General features: G+C 44.9%; 1 protein-coding gene across 9 annotated transcripts in view; it reads left to right on the plus strand.

Moving 5' to 3' along the window:
• CAMTA1 (calmodulin binding transcription activator 1) overlaps positions 1-18317 on the plus strand; it is a 918369-nt gene that overhangs the window by 133762 nt on the left and 766290 nt on the right. The window lies entirely within an intron of this gene.

An 18317-nucleotide genomic window follows, 5' to 3' on the forward strand; every position in this document is an offset into this window, starting at 1 on the left:
AAGAAGGATGTGGAAAAATTGGAAAGAGTCCAGCGGAGGGCAACAAAAATGATTAGGGGACTGGAACACATGACTTATGAGGAGAGGCTGAGGGAACTGGGATTGTTCAGTCTGCGGAAGAGAAGAATGAGGGGGGATTTGATAGCTGCTTTCAACTACCTGAAAGGGGGTTCCAAAGAGGATGACTCTAGACTGTTCTCAGTGGTAGCTGATGACAGAACAAGGAGTAATGGTCTCAAGTTGCAGTGGGGGAGGTTTAGGTTGGATATTAGGAAAAACCTTTTCACTGGGAGGGTGGTGAAGCACTGGAATGCGTTACCTGGGGAGGTGGTGGAATCTCCTTCCTTAGAAGTTTTTAAGGTCAGGTTTGACAAAGCCCTGGATGGGATGATTTAATTGGGGATTGGTCCTGTTTTGAGCAGGGGATTGGACTAGATGACCTCCTGAAGTCCCTTCCAACCCTGATATTCTATGATTCTATGCTAACATGATGATTTACCTCTATTGTATTTTACTTTTCAAACCTAATTTTAAAATGCCAGTGTGAATTGGTTTTCAAAGGTAGCGCTGTTGTTTTGGGCTACTTTTCGGGACTTGCCCCTGAGGTGGGCCGTTAGAATGCAAGATTGCACAGAAAGTGCTGAAGTTTAGAAGCACGCAAAAGGGACTTTGCCCTTAGTCCTTCAGTTTATTCTTCTTTCGAGTGGTTGAGCAAACCCTAATATGATTATCATTTATTGCATATTAAGCACATATTGTGAAAACACTGTTCAACACGATGAACTCTGTGGAACCTCAGGTGTAGCAGGAAGGAATACTTCCAAACGATAGCTTTTCTTTATGCTTCTGCATAGCTATCTTCTATTTCTATTTCAAATAGATTTTCGCATGGCTAATTTAAAACCCCAAAAGATTTTTTTGATTAGTCCAAGATGATGAATTTTGTAATTCTTCTAAAGGTCATAAATATGCTGGTCATTGTATAGACCTTGCCGATTCTCTGTGTATAGAGAGGCTGCCCAAGAGATGGAGAAGCTTTGCTGCAAATGTGGGGTAAAGGGGAATTCCAGGATAAAAGGTGCTGTGCTCTGATCCTGTTTAAAAAATAAAAAATTGGCTAATTTACAATGAGGAGCGAGTCCTAACAACCGTGAAACCCCCTGATCTGACAACAAAGAGCATTTCATTCTTTCAGTTAGTGCAGCGCCATCTTCTGCCGGTTACCTTGATGGTGGCAGCATGACACAACCGGGAAACTTGTCCTAGTTATCTATAAAGAGCCTTCCCAATATTCACAAAACCTGCTCGGGTTAGTTACAATGCAATGGTCACATTTAATTTAGATTTTGAATATACCGAATTACCTTTCTACATGTTGCTATTGGATTCTGGGACACAGTAAAGCCCCATTGAGCATTCAGAGGGCCTGCCACATACAAGGATGATCCATGTTTCAGTGTGTATTAGTCTTATCAGAACTTTAATGCTAACTATAATCATGTCTATGGATCAGCTTTGGATACATATGTGTGTTATAGTACTCTCTCCTAGATGTGCTTATATTAAAGGCTGGTTTTTATTTTAATAATGGTCAAAAATAGTTGCAGAATGAAGGTAGTGGCCTCCGACCGCATATGAGGGTCAAAGAGCACAAATGAGCCAGGCTCTGGAGGCAGAAAAGGAGAAACTTGAATTTGGTGGCTTTTTTTATTTGGTGTGCGGTGCATTTGCAAGGTGCTGTGCATCTCCTGGAAGTGATGGCAGGACCGAGCCTCCAGTGTATATGTGACAAGTAAAAGTGACATTTTATTAAGTAACAAAATACATTAAAAATAAAGCCAATGAAGGGATTCAAAGTGAAAAGAGGAGAGTTTGTGACAAGTTGACAAGACCACTCAATGCAGTGGATTCTCTTCATAGCTAACCTGGATTTCAGATCTGAATACATTTGTAGTTCTGCTGTGAATTTGTGCTAAGCAGAAATGTGAGCGTCCAGTGATATTTATCTCTATCTTTTCAATTTTTGATTAAATACAATAAAATGGGTTTTAAATGCCCTTGCTCACTTCAGCCTTAGAAATAATGTGCGAGGCTCTAACACAGGGTCCATTAGCAAGACTTTGTAATTTTCTAAAATTAATTTTTAATGATGAATTTGTCTTGTTTTCAGATGTTGTATAAAACATCCTTTGTTTAAAACACAGTTTTTTCTCAACAATGTCATCATGAAGGAGAATCACGTTATTTCAGGATCTCCTAGTAAAATTGTTTATAGTTCAGTTGTTCCATGCTCACAGAATATTTTAGGCAGATGAATAATTGACTGTCACAATTAAATCAAAATTGTTTTGAAAGTATTCCTCCCAAATGCCAGACACAAATGTAGGCTTCAAAACAGCGTCTTTGAGTGACAGCCTCTTTGTAGGGTAAATAAGCCAGCTATAGAGAGAACAGAAGGGAAGGTGCTTCCTCACCCTCTGTCTTTCCTTAAGAAACTGTTTTTTAACTGAAGTTACACTCAAAAATAGAATTACCTAGTAAACCCCTTCATGCTTTTCAGGAAAGGCTCAGTTTCCTGCATGCAATCAGCACGCAGTGTTATTATTTAAGAACTGGCAAAAGGGTAGGGATGGGAACAGTCGGGAGAATTACTTAGTTTTCTGCACTTGGTGACTTGCTAGGGAATTGTTTTGAAGTGATTGTATTAACAGTGAGGGATGGAGTCTGGAAAGCGAGCAGGTGCGGGTGTCATGGGTGGTGGGTGGGGCAGGAGGCCAACAAAAAGAAGTGAATTTTTATAGAGAATAAGGAGGAGAGGAAGGTCCATGGAGAAGAGTCGATGGAGCATGCTGGGCAACAGCCCAGTTTGGAGTAAGTCGATCAAATGGCCATGTGAGGGCAGATCTCTTGAGGCCCAGCTGCCTGATGAGGTGAGCTCTGGTGCATGGAAAGAAATCCTCCTGGCCCCAAATCAGTGACACATCTGATATCCCCTAACACTCCTCAGAAGTGCAGAGGCCATCCCAGAGTGACGGTGAGGAAGGACGTCAGCCTGTGCCCTTTGCAGAGGGATATTATTCCAGGTTTAGATTTAGTTTTGACAGGTTTATCTCAGCCATGGTGTTAACATAAAAGTGTCATCAGAGAGGCAGCATCCTGCACTCATATTCATAGCCTCTCTTCTGCATTCCCCCTCTTGGAAGCCAACGTTGGAGGAGTTGCTGGATGTCATTTCTCTGCAGTGTCTGCCAGTTGGGGTTGAACCCAGGATCTTCAGCCTCGCAGCAAAGAATGTAAGGAGTAACTCTTGTTAGCGTTAGCTGCTAAGAGTAGTAATTAGTTCTCCTCAAGTGAACCAAGCAGAGGAGGGGGACAAACACTCACTTCGACAGTGTTTTCATAACAGAGGGAGCCTGTATGAACAGTGTGGGCATAGGGCACCTTTCTGTTGTCACTTTCCACTCAGTTGATTCTAATGATGGTAATCCATGAGATGGCCATCATCCACATACAGAATGTGAAACTAGCCAAGGTACATCAATGAACTTAACCCAGCTAAGTGCCCAGGTGCTGTAACTTGTCATCTCCATAATGTGAATCGGCAAACGTTACAGAAATCCGGGTTGATTTGTAACATCAAGACATTACATCACTCTAGTAACAAATGTTGTATTCTAAATATGCAAAATACTTCTACATTAACCTAAATAACACCAATAAATTCCAAAGCTTAGCATAAATCTGCAAACCGCTAATGGAAGGCTGTGCAGTTTGTTCCTCTTTGGAGCAGTCTGGAGTCATGCATAATGCAGTACGGCAACCACGAACAGAAGCTCACACACAATCATTTACATTTCTTTTTACGTACCCGAGAAACTGATCTTTGAAGTGCTCCCTGATGGTCTCTTGATTGGCCCAGGCGGCATCCTGAGGGAACAGTCCAGTTCCCTCCTTCCATCTCCTGCAGACTACAGGGAGTGGAATAAGAACTTTAATGCTATTCCCCTGAATTTATGCTTTGTCACTATTTGGTGAGATGTCTCAGGCTTTGCCCACTTATGAATCCTCTCTGAGAGGCCGGGACTCTGCTGTGCAGTTGTGTGTCAAAAGAACCGAGCACACGAGGCCTCGCAGACCTGCTAGGAGACTGCCATCCTCTGATCAGAGCAAGCGATCCACACAGACCCCAGGAGCAGCGCAGTCACTTGCCCTCCTGGGCTTAGGCGCAGCAGAAACGTTACACCCACGCTCTCGGAGGTGGAGTCAAAGAAGCTGTAGAGGCAAACAGCACTTTCTTCATATCAAAGGAGATATGTCTATACCAAGTGTTCCTTGGTCTTTCTCGCTAAATTAAAACAAACCCTGAACAGTCATCCCCAATGTCTCTTGATTGGACACTGTCTTAACTTCTATGGTATTTGCATTATTCCCGGAGATGCATTTAAAACTTGTATTTCTTATGAAAGAGAATTTCATATGGATTCCATTGCCCTTGTGCCAGGAATGAGTGATGGGCCTGTCATTCAGTCTGTGCGTGGCCATTAGTGTCCTGCTGGAAGTGTCTGCAGCCCAGGGACCTTGCCATTGGCCTTCAGTGTTTGGCTGTAACGGCCAATCATTGCTCTTTTTTTTTTTTTTTTAAAAGTTACAAATTAAAGCAAATTCTCATCATTCTTGGTCTGTGACAGTGGGACACTTTCCTACACACGTATGATATTCTGCTGTGTGCGCCCTAGGCTTGCAGTGCCAGGTGAAGCATCGTCTGTGGCATCACTGGTATGGGCTTATTCCTGTTGGGAAGGAAGTGACTTTGAGGGGAGGTGACAGGAATTTCAAAATTAAGAAATGGGATGGAGAGAAATTTGACACCCTGCGGGGAAGGAGACAAGGGACATAGTGTGGAAATTGGAAAGCTTGGAGTCAGTGGGGAATCTGGGCAGAATGCCTGTATGCCAAGGGGCACAAACCGCCTCTCTCTGTCGTGGTCTTCACAGGATGAGTGGTTATGGAGTGAGTTAACACGGAAGGTGATTGAAGCAGAGGTATGCGAGTTGCAAAGACTTCAGCCTTCATGTCTGACAATGGGGACATGGCTGGGTCTGGTTAAAATGCAGGAAGGAATCTATAAGAAGTTTTAAAGACTGACCTGTTAATGAGCTTGTAGTTAGATTTTCCCTGACCTGACACTATGTGTGTTCTAATGGTTTGTCAAATGCAATATGGGAAAGTTGGTTCTTTCAATCCTGGGTACACTTGGAGGGTGGGAGTGATCTTCTTGGCATCAGCCATAAAACTGAATGGAAAGAGCCCACCCCATTGTGCACTATTCCTCAATAATATAACATTCTTGGAGATGGATTGACGTGAGCTCACTTGGGTTAGGCCTCCTTTGGATCCACCTGATTTCCACAACATGCTTTTCAGACAATTATCTTTATTTCATACAGAATTCTTTTCCTCATTCAAGCATCCAGGCTCTCTGCTTGTGTGTAGCAGTTTCACGCCTCCCCTTTTTCTTAGCACCTCTGCTAGTGCCTTGACTGGGTGTCCCTGAGAGACACCTTTCGGTGAATGGCAACTTCATATAACTTCCTGAAGGCTGGTTGCTGTCTAGGGGTACATCTGCGCAGGAATAAGAGCCTCGTGGCTGGCCCAGATCAGCTGACTCGGGCCACGGCATTCAGGCTCAGGCTGGACCCCGAGCTCTGGGACTCTTCATCCTCACAGGATCCCAGAGCTCGGGCTCCAGCCTGAGCCCAAACATCTGCACAGCACATTTTCAGTCCCGGAGCTGAAGCCCAAGTCAGTTGACTCGGGCCAGCTGCAGGGCTTTTATCCCCATGTAGACATGGCCTGTGGGGCTTGTGTCCCTGATGAATCAGGCCGAGGTTTCTGTGCCTAATGTTTTCAGTGATTTCCTGCATTTGATGTTGCTCTCTTCTTTGTTGTGAACCTTGATTTATATTTTCTTCTTCCCTTGCAATGCTGGAGATTGTTCTTGAACAGCTTTTTACATGCAGAGGAGACTGGTTTTTGATAAAGTGCCCTGTGATTTCTTTTCTGTTTTTAAGTCGACTGAATATTTCCACTAGCTTTTCACATTTCTTTTGGGTCAGCTGGTTATTTAGTCACCACGCTCCTGTAACACTTATTATTCTAGGGAGTGTCGAAGGGTTAAAAAAGAGAGGGAGAGAAGACCTTGAAAGTAATTAATAGAACTAGTGAGAGTGTCTCCTGGAGAAGAAAAGCACACAATGTGGGTTTTTTCTGCTTGCCTCCTCCTCGCTCTTTGTGAGTAATTACATGAAGGTGTCTTGGGGTGGGAGTATTTATAGACACTCCACATTTTTGGAGCGTTGAAATTTTCCCTTTGTAGCACTCTCGTTATAAAAGGCAGTGAAAGTACAGTGTGTGCCATGCAGCCAGATTGCTTTTACTTTGTAGCAACTTTAATTAGAAATGAAAATGGAATTTTAAAGGAATTTTAATATCGCTCAAATTTTGTAAATAGAGCAATTATAGTAATTTTACTATTACTTTAGCGGTGTCTCAAAAGCCACTTGGTCCTTAAGATACTACCTTTCTAGCTATATGGTAGGCATGAGGCTGGGCCTCACTGTTATAAGGTATTCAAAAGCAAACTATAAAGAAACCATAGTTGGGCTTGTGGCCTTTTTTGCTGGTTTGACGTAAGAAGATCTGAAAATTTTGAATAAATGCCTTTCTACATTGTTTTCATTAATTCTCCAGCAAAAGCATGTGGAGTGGCCCCTTCTGTGTTCGAAGGGCCGGGACTGTTGATATTTTCACAGACAGCATTTTTCCTTTCGTGTTTGTTAGGCAGTGGAGTTGGAGGAGTGTTCTAACAAGGCCTTGTCTATGCTGGGGGGACAAGTGTAGCGTTTACTGCATTTATGTTGGTGATATAAGCTGCGTTCTGACATGGAACTTAGCAGACAGCAATTGCTGTTTGCACTCATCCCTCAGTCCCTCTCAGAATCAACAGGTTAGCACAAGAGGGAAGTTTTAAAAATGAAATTTGTCACTGGAAAGTGGAAAGGAAACCACAGTCGCAGCTTTCAAAGGCACCATGCCCTCTGCGTTTCCCATTTCCGCCGAGACGCTGTGCACACATGGAGCTGGAGAAGGTAGGTCCGTCCTCTCCGAAAGATAGCTTTGATGAGCTGGAAACATTCTACATGCAATTTTTGTAGATTCTATTTTTTGGTGAGGGAGCTGCTTGAGGGAGGGGGAGGTGAAGTTATCGTAGGTGCCACTGAAATCAACACTAACCGATCATAGTTACCACTGGTCTCTTCTATTCTGAATAGAGCAGCACCTGCGATCATCTCCCAGACCCCCCTCGTAACTGCTGGCGAATACCGACAGTATCTACAGTAAATAGTTTTAAGCCACTTGTCACTATGGTATCTGACCTCCTAATGGCAATAACAGTTACTTTTTTATGGACGTCAGCTTTCTTTTGTCCCAGTCTTCCCCCTGAAATCAGCTTGTTTGGAAGTCTCAGGTCAGTGTGGCAGTGTCCGGTATTCTCAGAGTGCAACACAACCCTGGTTAGTCAGATACCCTTAATTATTGGCAGTTGTTGCATATTGTATTACAGTGGCCCTGAGCTGGGCTTTGCAGTCTAGAATCTTTGAAAAACGTTAGCTAATGACACTTTCAGAGCACAAAGTGTTGATTGCTGTATCCTGTGTGTTCCCCTCTCCTGATGTGCTCTTGTTTTCTGGGAATTGTAGGACAGCAAATAAATGTGAATTTCTTCTAGCTTCTAGGAAAGGATGTCCTTGCAATCACATTGTCTTGGGGCCTGTCCCAAGGAGAGAAGCAGTTTGTAATACAGCTTCTGATGCCTAGAAGGAAGCTTCATTTTACAGAAAGCCTTTTCACTTACAAACCATCTTTAAAAGCGCAAAGATCAAACATTACTGTCTGCCTCTGTCTGAAACACAGTTTTAGGTTGGGATACACAAGCTTATTTGTTGTTTCATTAACAATTACTTGACACCTTTTCTTTTAAGATTCCCAGCACAATAATGAAACAACTTTAAAGGCTGCTATGACTGAAACTAACAAATGGACACAAATTTGTGTTCAAAAAAATCTGAGCTCATGCCTTTATTCCGTCGGTTGGTAAGGGCTACGGGCATTGCAAAGAACCCCTGTGTTAGGGAATATAAGAACTGCCATATGATATCAGACGAGTGATCCATCTAGTCCAATATCACACCTCTGACAGTGGCCAACACCAGATGTTTCACAGGGAAGTGCAGGAAATCCTGTGATGGATAATTTTGAAATCTGCCAATTGCAGATTTTCTTCTTAACTCCTGTTTTGTCGGTTGGTTTAAGCACTGAAACAGAAGGTTTAAGCCGTTTAAATGTTTTTATCCTATCTGCTACAACTGTGGATGTTCTCATTATCCACATAAGTTTGGATCCTTTTGAGAATCCTGCTAAGATCATAAACTCATGTATGTTAAGGCAAGAAGGGACCATCATGGTGACCTCCTGCACATCACAGGCCATAGAACCTCACTCACCCGTCCTGTAGTATGCCCATAACCTCTGGCTGAGTTACTAAGTCCTTGTATCGTGATGTAAAGACTCCAACTACAGAGCTGTTGGCCTTAATGATATCTTGTGATAGTGAGTTTCATTGATTAATTATGTCCCATGTAAAATAATTTTTGGTCTCTTTGCTACTAAAAGTTTTTAGTTTCAGGGGAAATAACCCTTCAAGCTTCAGAGAGCTTCGTGTTTCTTCCTCCAGCTTGAAGCAAAAGCCTGAAAAGAGGCAGTTGTTCTATCCAAATAAAAACATGGAACATGAAAAATAACACCCTGGTGGTTGTTTCCCAAAGTCTTCAAAGCATTCTGCTCCAGCTCCCATTTTACATATTTAGTAAATGTGTATGAAGGCTGCTAAATGCTATCTAAAGCTACAAGTTGATTGGAGTGTTTGTTTTGGATTGCTTGAATGTTGCTCAAGGTAATTCAGTTTTTCATTATGATGCTTACAAACAGGCTCTAAGAAGTAGAAATCATTGCCGTTAAAAAAGTGTGTGTGTGTATCTGTTAAAAGTTAAACTTTTATTCTCTTTATCAGCCTGTAAAGCTCTTTCCAATAGCTTCCTGCTGGGGAGTAGGCTCTTTGTCCCATGCCATGTTCATCCCCTCACCTGCAGTTCTGAAACCTGCACTGGGCTGGGCTGTCACTGCCCCTTACATAAAACAGTCGCAAAATGCAAGGTTTCCTGTGCAGGTTAGAGAAGGCCAGTGCGGCATTCAGATATGGAAGGAAGAATGCATTAGTCTTACTAACACATAATATCTCCCCATTGCAAAACTGAGTCAGTAGCCCATGGTGTATTAAACTGATGTAGTTTCCTCATTTCATTCTTTTTAATTCCTCTTAATTCTTTGTCTTGTCTAGAATCCTGGAATTATGAGCTGGAATAAGGCATGCAGTCCATTCCCTGCTGACCAGGCCTGGACTGTGGCAAGCCCTGCAATAGATCTTCTGGAGTTTTGTTTAGTCCAATTTTAAATGATCCCATAATCCTTGTTCCTGTCTTTGTTTGGCGCAGAGCAGTGGTTAGAATTCGGAAAAGGAATGGCCATTAAATGATACTGACATTCTTTTGCCTTCAACATAATATTCTTAAGCAGTGATCAGATGAAATATTAAAGGCAGATAAACGAGGAATTTAAATTAATTAAGATTGCCTTAATTTCTCTATTTTCAGGTTTCTTTGCAGCTGAATACATTATCTTATACTGTGGCATCTGCTCTTGCTGATTCATTCAAACAAGCTCTAACCTTTAGACAGAGACACTGACAGCGATAGCTGTCAACAGATGCGGGCTTGCAGCCTGACCCAGGATGTGTAGGTGTGTGACATGGGGAAGGATGATTCTCTGTGCATGAATTTAGGGCCCCCTTCAAGATAAAGTGTATTGTGAGGATGAAGATGAGGCACTGATTCTCCAAGGAGACCCTACGGAAATATTCTGACAGTTGATCAGCTGAGTGACATTGCTGAGAGCCTTGGAGGAGCCGTTGGCTTTCCCAACCAAGTGTCCTGACTGTAAATACCTAATAGAGTAGGCTCTGGGTCTGCTGAAGAGTAAGTCAGATGGAAGTGGACAGCAGCTGGCTGTGTGGGCCAGCTAGCACAAGGAGAGAGCGCATGGTTAAGGAAAGGCTGCAAAAGCGTATTCCAGGGGCTGCAATATCCAGTCCTCACGCGTTTGTGGAGTTCTGGCTGGGCTGCATGCTGGGGGTTTCTCTCTGATGCTGCCACTGTAGCCTCGTTGCTGTAGGAGCCCCTGCAGCTCGAACGTTCCCTAGCTGCAGGAGAATTGCCAAAAGGCCTGCATCATGGCTTTCCCCAGAGCAAAGCTGCCCCTGCATAGGCCACAAACGCCTGCTTCTCTTCTGTGTAGCTGGAGCTGTCACTAGCTGCCCTGGGCCAAGGCTGCAGAGGAGGGGCAGGATTTTGGGCCTTGGCCACTTCTTTGCTTACAAGTGCCCCAGCACCTCGGTGCAGTGCGGGTCCCACTTACGATCACGATTGAGAATGGCCAGGATAATACCTCTCCAGCGTGCTGCAGCCAAAATAGCCTTCACTACCCACTGCTTCACCTGGGCCGCTCCTCCTTGAGACTCAGCACCAGCTTCCACACCTGACCCCTGCTCCCCATCCTCTCTTAGCTCTGCTCCTGCCTGGACATTGCCCCTACTCTCCTGCTTATGCCCCGTCGGCCACCAACTCTGCCTGCCTCGCGGTTCCCTGGTCTCTCCTAGCAATGCTGCACAGTCCTGTGTGCTGCGCCCTGTATTTGGAGGACCTCCTGGTGCCTGTGCTGACTCTCTCCTGTACCCTTCTTTGGCATAGCAGCCTTTCGTTGCTGAACTGTGCCCCACCACACTGTCTGTGCCTGGCCCGGGACCCTCAAACATGAAAGGCTCAGTGCAAGTTGAATGGTGGAACTTGGGTTAGGATGCGTCTTCACTGCTGAGTCAACTTGGGTTATTGGCACCCAGGTTAGCCTAGCCCAGGTGTGAGCAGCCACACGGCAAGGCCAGATCCAAGTGATTAGATCCGTGCTGTGGCTGCATTCCCCCTTGTGTGTCTCGAAGATTTCTGGTGACACTGGAGGACTAACGGCATGAAAGTGGTGAAGCCTGGGTACTCACTGCAAAGTGGATGGGTCACCAGCCTGAGGGTAAACACCGCTCAGGCTTCAGACTATGCCCCAGCATGAGCCAGGTAGCTGAAGTTGAAAGCACAATCACACTCAGCCAGAGGGCTTTGTGGGTGGACAGGAGCTGAGTTGGGGCAACACTCAGGTAAGAGCCTGAGTTAACAAGGCCTTAGCCAGGGCTCCACATTAGCCTCCGTTTCAGCCCTCCCACCTGTGCACACTGAGGCTCAGATCCCCTGAGCTTCTCAGGGCTGCCACTCTGCTTCTGAGCTCAGCAGGAGCAGAGCAGCTCTTGGTAACTGTAGGTGGGGGTGGAGGATTAAAGTGGGGGAGCAAAGGGGTGGGGGTGGGGGAGGAGGGCGGCTGGTATGGTGCAATGCCAGCCTGGTGGGACTCCTGCATCAGAGGTTTCATTTGCAGATATTTAGAGAGGAACCCTTCATTCTGTACACAGAGTGGCCCGGAAGCTCGCTCACGGTGTAGGTGAGGGGGCTGGTGGTGGGATGGGAAGGGATTGAATCTAGAAAATAATTGTAGGAGCAAGAGAGACCATTTGTTATCCCGGTAGTAAGTGAATGTGTCCAGTTGAGTATTCCCGAGTCTCGGACTATTCCTTTGGTCTTTTAACTGTCCTGTCCAGCATCCACCTCAAACAGTCTCCGCACTAGTAACGGGGCAGCTCAGGGCTGAGAGGGGTCAGGAAAAGTGAATGGCAGATGTAGGTGAGGCTTGAGACAGGCACTTTGTAGATCTGACCCAACCTGCCCTCCCAGCCTTCCCGTCCCCTGGACATGGAGCTTTCTCCAGCATAGAGTCTGACATAGGAAAGAGAAAATCCCAGGTTCTCTGGGACTATTTCCGATCACACAGCCCCCACCATGCATTGTACTGCAGGGTGCTCTGTGACAAGGAAAAGGGTCTTTGCCGAAATTAAAATAAGCCACATGTGTGGGTTCTGTCTTGCTGATCCTGTTCAGTGTTTTCTCTCTTGGTTCTTCAACCTCATGTTCTAAGTAGCTGTGTTCATGTTACATACATCACATTCCTTCTCTGAGCTAACCCAGAAGCAAAATAATGTTCATCGTTCACCCTGTCCAAGAGAGAGAGAGACGAACAGAAACAGCCCCAATATTTAGGGCTAAAATATTGCCAGATAAAATGTCCTCTCTAAATGGAGAAGGAAAGCCAGAGCTCATGCTGTCCTAATTGAAGAGCCCAGCAGAGGTTTTTAGCATGGAAGATAGATGCTATGCTGCCCATCACTCTGCCCTGCTTGTAGCTATCGCTTAGAACTTTATTCCTTTCTACTGGAAAGCTTCCTCAATTTGGTGATCCCTCTGATTGCCTGGAGTAGTGAAGGACTTTCACTCAGGCAAGGTACATTAACTTTGATCTGCCTGGCCCCCATCCGAGAGCTCCATCACCTTCTGTTTCTTTGTTTTACTGGACAGAACCATTCAAATATATACCGGGGCTTCAAGTGAGTCTCCAGCAGCTCCCAAGAAAGAAATCCTTTTGATGTGTGGTTATGCTGGGAAATCTAATGGCAGAGCAAACCCTGGGTAAACATCCTCATTGTGCTGCTTGCTGAAATAGGGCAGCCTTTAGAATTTCAAGCCATAATTTGTATTCAAATGAAGGTCATTTGAAAGGTGTAACATAGTAAACAGCCATTATTTCATTTTGATAGTGGTACTAAAATTATAGTGTTGGTTGAATTATTTTAGTATAGGACCATTACCATCTCCCTAAAACACTTATAGGGATTTTTATATCAGTGCTGCAGTCCTGAAATTAGAGGAAAATTAAAAATCACGAGGCTGTGATAGTGGTGTAATTTTTTGAGAGCATGTCTTGGTTTTTATTGTATTTTTCCTTTCTCCCTCACTCCTGTGCCAAAACAGAAATGCGTGTTCTTTGTCTGAGGTTGCTGTTGACATATTACTGCTGCTCCTGTTCCTCACGCATTTTCTACCATGATCTGTTTCTGTTTTGAGTGCAAATTGTATTAGGGCGGCGTTGTCATCCCTGCAGTCGGCACTATATGGTGTGTGTTGCTGAGCTACTCCTAGCAGCATGGGCATTGTGCTGCGGTACTTTTTGTCTGAGGGCAACACATGGATTCTCATCAGCACCTCAGAAGTTATTGGTCTGCTCTACTTTACATGATGCTTTTCCTAGTATAAAAAGAGAGGAGCGTGCTGGAGTGACGCAGGGCAGGTCTGAGCTGGGGAGGTTCTGTCAATCTGCAAGCTCAGGCTCAGCTGGGAAGTTGAGTTCAAGGCCATGTGGTTAGCTATGGAGGATTTGGAGCAGGGAGAGTCCATTATTTTTTTGTCAAGGTATATTCAAGGTCAAGACTCCAGGGAAAATATTTTAAAAAGTAACAATAATGATGATGATAAGAAGTAAATAAAAAGATTTCAGTGTTTGTTCCAAAGCATCTGGTGGTCTGGATTTGGACTGACTGCTACTGATTTGGAGTATGCTCTGTATTATAGTTCAGATCACTACCTCATAACAGCATTCTCTTTTACGTGCCTGTCTTTCTGAAGGTGCCCGAGCTTTGCTATCTTTGAGGACTGGGTTTTTCTCTCATATAATATCTGCTGGGGTGGAGGGTCTGTGAGTTTGTCACATCTAAGCAGAGTTCACCCTAGTTAACGTACGGATGGGAAACCGCCAGTGAAAACTCAGCTGTTGTAGAAGTGGGGTTGGCGATTCAGCAAGTGACGCTCTTGCTTCTAAATCTGGACTGAGTGGAGCTGGGCAGGGCCGGGACTGCATTTCCCTGCCAAATTTGATTTTTGTTCTGAATTGGCATGGAAGCAGATTTTGAAAATTTCCCAAAAAACAATTAAAAATGATCTCGGGTCAGTTCACTTTGATTTAGACTTTTAAAATTTGTTACAATATAAAATATTTTTCTAAATGAAAAATCAAAACAGTCTGTTCCCCCAGTGTGAAAACGGACCTATGCAGCGCTATTAGAATGCTTTCTTCTGCCATTTTTGTCAATCAAATGTCATCAGAATTGACACATTCCCACAGAAGGTTTTTTTTGATGAAATTGCATTTTCTAGTGGAAAACGCCCGGTCACAATATTTTTGGCTAGCTCTAGTACTGAGCAGTGGCTGCGAAATGGTGCTCTGCTACAGGAGGAATCCCTTCTGTTGTAAGGAAACCCAAGGCCTTGAGCACGAACAATCCCATGGCCCTTTCCAGAAGAGCCATGGAGGAGCCAAGAGAGCATGCAGGCTCTGCGAGGTTACACATCCATCTATAATGTCGAGCATTTGGGTTTATAATTGGAACACTGGTGCAGAAGAGAAGCTGTGAGGCCTAGAGTCTCTTGTCTGTCCTGGAGCCGTCAGCAGTTATTTGGGGTGAGGAGTGAAGCTTCAAATGCATTAAATGGGGGGCTGTATGGAGAAAGAGCCCAAGCCTTATTCAGTGGGATGTGTGAGTTTGGTGGGGTCTGTCAGAACTGATGGTATGCATGGGGGGCAGAGTTCGTATGTTGGTGGGGAAATGAACAATATAAAATTAACATGGCACACATTAAATGGATTAAATACTGGCTCAAAATGTAACTGTAAATGAGGAATCATCACTGAGCGGGTCTGTTTCCAGTGGGTTCACTCAGGGATTTGTTCTTGGCAAATCTCTTTAACAATCTTTATCAGTGACCTCCGATAAAGGTTTCAGATGACCCAAAATTGGGGGTGTGATAAATAATGAAGAGGACAGGTCACCTGATTCTGAGCAATCTAGATTTCTTGGTAAACTGGGCACAAACAAACAATATGTGTTTTAATAGGCTAAACGTAAATCTATACATGTGGGAACAAAGAATAGAAGCCACAGGGGAACTCTATCCTGGGAAGCAGTGACTGAAAAACATTTGGAGGTTGTGGTGGAGAATGAGCTGAATGTGAGCTCCCAGTCTGATTCTGTGGCCAAAAGAGCTAATGTGATCCTGAGATGCATAAACGGGGCAATCTGGAGTAGGTGTAGAGAGGTTATTTTACTTCTTTTTTTGGCACTGGTGCAAGAGCTGCCGGAATACCGTGTCCCATTCTGGTGGCCACAATTTAAGAATGATGCTGATAAATTGGAGAGGGTTTGGAGAAGAGCCGTGAGAATGATTAAAGAATTGAAAAACATGCATTATGATGTTGGACTCAAGGAGCTCAGTCTATTTGGCTTAACAAAGAGAAAGGTAAGGGGTGACTTGATTACAGTCTATAATTACTTAATGGGGAACAAATAATTGATAATGAGCTCTTCAATCTAGCAGGGAAAGGTACAACAGGATCAAATGGCTGGAAGTTGAAGTTAGACAAATTCAGACTGGAAATAAGCCACACATTTTAGACAGTAAGAGTAATTAAGAATTGGAACAGCCAGGCCTGCGGACGGGGGCGGGGGAGGCGGTAAAGGGGGCAATTGCCCAGGGGCCCAGGCGACATGCGCTGATCCCGCCCTGAGCGCTGACTCTGCAGCTCCCATTGGCTGGAAACTGGCCAATGGGAGCTGCAGGGGCAGTGCCTGTGAGCAGCGGCACACAGAGACCCCCTGGGCCCCCACCTAGGAGTCACTGCTAGAGGGATGTGCTGGTTGCTTTCGGGAGCTGCCCGACATAAGCACCAACCCCTTGCCCCAGCCCAAAGCCCACACCCTTCAGTCCCTCCCGCATCCAAACTCTCTGCCAGAGCCTGCACCCCTCCCCCTCTCCTGCACCCCAATTCCCTCCCAGAGCCTGCATCCCACACCCAACCCCCTGCCCCAGCCTGGTGAAAGTGAGTGAGGGTGGGGAATAGCGAGCGACAGAGGGAGGGGGGATGAAGTGAGCAGGGGCGGGGCCTTGGGGAAGGGTCTTTGGGTTTGTGCAATCTTACAGTTGGCAACCCTGCCAGGCGGGCCTGGGGAAGGCCAGGCTGTGCCAGAAGTGTGTGCCCAGCAGCGCAGCCGGTGGCTCGCTCGGCACCAGCCAGTGCAGCCGCAGCACTGCCCGAATGCCCACGGCTCGTGCGTGGGTGGGGGCCCATCGACTGTTCTGCCTGGGGCCCGGAATTGCTGTCAGCGGGCCTGGGAACAGCTTACCAAAGGTCGTGGTGGATTCCCCATCACTGACCATTTTAAAATCAAGTTTGGGTGTTTTTCTGAAAGATCTGTTCTGGGGATTATTTTGGGACATTCTCTGGCCTGTGTTATGCAGGAGGTCAGATTAGAACTAGATGATCACAGTGGTCTCTGGTCTTAGAATTTATGAATCGGGGTAGGAAAGTACACATTTAAATAAGCGTGGCTGCATGGGTAGGCTTCGTCTGGGCGGGTAGGCTTAGCTCTTGGGTGAGTGCAATAAAAGTTGGACGCAGGGGTCTCCTGCCAAAATACATAGGATATGACTCAGCTGACTCAGGCCATGTCTGCATGAGAGAGTTCACAGTGGCACAGCTGTACCAATTAAGTGCACGGCTGTAAGATCGCTTGGGTAGCTGCTTTCTGCCAAAGGGGGAGGGCTCTGCCATTGATGTAACACAACCACCTCCACGAGTGGCGGGAGCAGCTCTCCCACTGACCTAGCACCGTCCACTTGGGCAATTCTGTACCGTACGTTGCTCAGGGGATGGTTTTTTCACACCCCAGCAACATAAGTTATACTGACAAAAGTGCTGGTATAGACAAGCCCTCAGGCTTGCGGGGCTCAGGCTATGGGGCTATAAAACTGCCTTGTGGCAATGTGGGCTTGGGCTGGAGTCCCAGCTCTGAGATCCTCCCTCCTCAAGGGGTCCCAGAGCCCGGGCTCCAGCCTGAGCCCAGACATCTACATTGTCGTTTTATAGCCCCACAGCCGGAGCCCTGCGAGCCTGAGTCAGCTGACATGGGTCAGCTGTGGGTGTTTAATTGCCGTGTAGACATACCCAATATGAGTTTATTTCTTGGCCTCAGTCACATGCATTTGCTCAGGAGTCTGAAGCTAATAACCTCGTTATATGAGACGGGTCAATATTTGTTGGGGGCACTTCTCATCTCTTACTGTACATCCTCTGTCTGTTTCCATCAATATTCTCCTATAAATACATGGGGTGCATCAAGTGACTCAGTGGAGATGGAACTGATCTCATTAGAGAGGATTTTGCCTTCTATTTTTATAATTATTATTTATCTGTTGGGGGGGAGGGAATGTGTCCTGATAAATTTAAATAGAGCTAGAACTTTATTATTATGCCTAATAATTATGAAAACCAACATTCAGGTAGTAAATGATTGGTCCTGAATGTTTAGTGGATAAAAGGGCTTTAAAATAATCTTAATGAAAAGCTGAAGTCTTAAGAAAATCACTGTTTCCAATTTGAGAGATTCATAGGATTTAATTTCCATGGCACATTAGTTTGCATCAATCATCTGAATGTCCAGCACCCTAACATACAGCAAAGCTTCACATTGCTGAATGATATGAAGAATTAGGTTTCCCTGATTCTGATTCCCAGAAGCATCTGCCAAGACTAAGGATTTTCCTACTTTAAACCAGAGCCAGTTGCTCGATACCAGCCCAGGTGTACTGTCTGTAAATAGAAAGCGAGCAGGAACATTTTCAGTTCATTAATATTAACCCTAAAAGATTTAAATTAGCCATAACTGTTTGGTAGAAATTCTGCTGTTACTTTCAGAGAAAAGTAAATGTTGATTAATGGATGAGAGAAAAGATGATTGTTTCAAGCAGCATCCCAAAGTTAAGTGATACAGCAGCATCTGAAACATAGTTACTAATACCTCCTTTGTGTTATCTGTACAGCTCCTTACCCCCAGAAACAATTTAGAGTGTTTCAAAATAGGATGCACATTAAGCCAGCTGGTGAACAAAACATGCCATTGTGGAGGGGAAGGAAACGGCTTTATGCAGCTTCTAATGTGAACCCAGGTTAGATTTTCAATAAAAGAAGGTGCCATATCGCCTTACTTCAGTGTTGTCATTACATTATTTTCAAGCGATACTTCCATCGGGGAGTAGGTGCACACGTACTATCTCTCTGCCTTTATTTTCTTTTAGGAATACATATGATAAAACTCCAGGTTA

This window comes from Natator depressus, chromosome 18, assembly GCF_965152275.1.
Source record: "Natator depressus isolate rNatDep1 chromosome 18, rNatDep2.hap1, whole genome shotgun sequence".
NCBI classification, from domain to species: domain Eukaryota; kingdom Metazoa; phylum Chordata; order Testudines; family Cheloniidae; genus Natator; species Natator depressus.